The sequence below is a fragment of the Chiloscyllium plagiosum genome, chromosome 35, assembly GCF_004010195.1.
Source record: "Chiloscyllium plagiosum isolate BGI_BamShark_2017 chromosome 35, ASM401019v2, whole genome shotgun sequence".
In the NCBI taxonomy this organism is placed as follows: Eukaryota; Metazoa; Chordata; class Chondrichthyes; order Orectolobiformes; family Hemiscylliidae; genus Chiloscyllium; species Chiloscyllium plagiosum.
In genome coordinates, this window is record NC_057744.1 from 413,327 (window position 1) to 415,745 (window position 2,419).

General features: G+C 45.3%; 1 protein-coding gene across 1 annotated transcript in view; it reads left to right on the forward strand.

The window, feature by feature from the left end:
• The first annotated feature begins 1,103 nt into the window (after positions 1-1,103).
• Positions 1,104-2,419, forward strand: part of tlcd5b (TLC domain containing 5b) — an 18,774-nt gene continuing 17,458 nt past the window's right edge. The window contains exon 1 of the mRNA XM_043676443.1: positions 1,104-2,258. The gene's annotated coding sequence lies outside the window, so the exon portion shown is untranslated. The remainder of the gene's footprint in view (positions 2,259-2,419) is intronic.

A 2,419-nucleotide genomic window follows, 5' to 3' on the forward strand; every position in this document is an offset into this window, starting at 1 on the left:
AAGGATGAGTGAATATACACTCTCTCAGATCTGTTACCCTAGAGTGTGGCAATTTGTGGGATAGATGAACAGAAATTTAGTCTTCCCCTATGTGCCAACTCAAGATTGGGGAAGTAACAGTGGGAGTGATTGACCGAGTGTCAGTTCTAGGAATTTGGTTTGTTCTTGGGAATAATTTGGCAGGATCCAAGATGGGATTGATACCCTTTACTGTGGACAAGGCCAAGGAAGACCAAGAAAAAGGAGTTAAAACAGAAAGGGGAGAAGTGTTATGAAGGTGCCGAGGTGTACTGTACCTTTTTAAGAAGTTGAAGGACTTAGCAAAAGAGTGCTGGAGAATTTACAATGTAACATTTAGTCCAGCAGCTAGCAGTACCTGGGTTGCTATGAGACCAAAACAAATTCAAATTCAGCCAATCAGTTTAAATTATGCCCCAGGATACTAAACTCCAATCAAGTTTGAATTTGATGTTTTGAAAATATTAAAACCAATGAAATGATCCAATGCTTTGGGGTATAAAACCGAAAAGAACGGAACAGTTGGAGGAGAACTGCCAAGCCAGCAACATATGCAGACTGCCTGGAGAATAGCTCTCTTAAAGGTACCTTTCTCTATCAATGACTTGTGAAACTGAAATCCCTAAGAAGACAGAGGAAGATACAAAGAGAAGATTCAACAGCTGGCTGGTTTTGATAATGTGAATTTTTTGGTAAATCTTAATTGGGGTTTTTATTGGACCAGTATTGTAGAGGGGAAAGTAAAAGATAGGTTTGAGAAAGGAGTTGTAAATACTTATGATTCGGAGATGCCGGTGTTGGACTGGGGTGTACAAAGTTAAAAATCACACAACACCAGGTTATAGTCCAACAGGTTTAATTGGAAGCACACTAGCTTTCGGAGCGACGCTCCTTCATCAGGTGATTGTCACTAGGTGAGAGGAGAAGGATTTAAAACAGACATGAAAGGGCAACTTCTTCCACACTGGGGGTGCATATGTGGAATGAGCTGTCAGAGGAAATGATAGAAGCAATTAAATTATAATATTTAAAAGACAGTTGGATGGGTACATGAATAAGAACAGTTTAGAGGGATATGGGCCAAACACAGGCAAATGGACTAGTTTCAGAAACCTGGTCAGCATAAATCAGTTGGACCAAAGAGTCTCTTTCTGTTTTGTATGACTCTAAAAACAATAGGGTTCCCCTTGTCCTCATCTACCATCCAACAGCATCTACATCCAAAGAACCATTGGCCACCATTTCTGCCACCTCCAGACACACATTTCTCTTCCCTCCCTTGTCAGCCTTCTGTAGCAATCATTCCCTCCAGAACACTTAGGTCCATTCCTGGTACCTTCCCTTGCAAACGCAGATGGTGCAACACTGGCCCACTTTCTTCCTCCCTCCTCACTATCCAAGGCCCCAGCCATACCTTCCAGATGAAGCAGTGATTTATCTGGACTTCACTGAGTCTAATCTGATGTATTCACTGCTCACAGTGTGGTCTCCTCTACACTGAGAAGATGAAACATAGACTGGGCAGTCACTTTGCAGAACACCTACATTCTGTGCACAAAAATGAGCGAGAGCTTCCTGACACCTGCCACTTCAACACACCACCCTGTTCCTGGGCCAAAATCTCTGTCTCAAGCTTGCTGCAGTGCAAAGGTAAAGCTCAGCACAAGCTGGAAGTTCAGCGCCTCATTTTCCTCTTGGGAACTTTACAGCTTTCTTGACTCAATGCAGAGTTCAGTAATTTTAGGACTTTAGGAACCTTCTTCCATGTCTTTACCCCTAACCCCACACACCAGACCTTATCATCACATGGACCAGTATCTCACACAACCCATTGTCAGCTACTGATCTTCCTTATTAGCAAATATACATTCTCCCAGGCTGACCCAGACCCACTCCTTTGTCCAACTGTTTTTGACTTTGGGCTGTATCTCCACCTGTCATTTACTCTTTTCCCCCAAACCTATATTTTGTATTAAAAAAAATTCTTTTTTCTGGCTATTATTAATTCTGAGGAAGGGTCACTCTTGATTTCTCTGCACAGATACTGTCAGACTTGCTGAGTTTTTTGCAGTAGTTTCTGTTTGTTCCTCTCATCCCTGGGAGCCTGCAGTCACGGTCGGTACCAGCTGATGGCGCTGCTGGCGGAGGCCGCGGTGTGGCGAGCGGCCCCTAAAGCCGGGAGAGCGGGCGGTGGGTCAGTCAGTCAGTCAGTCGCCGAGGAGCGGGGTGTCTGGCCGCGGGTGAGTGCGGTCCCACAGGGTTTCCATGGCGACGGGGAAGAGAGCTGCTGATGGTCTGAGGCTCATAGACCCCACTCTCTCTCCCATGTCCCCTCGCTCCATCTATTTCTGTCTCCATCGTCACTCCCCCACCCCCACAATCATACCCCCACCCCCCTCCC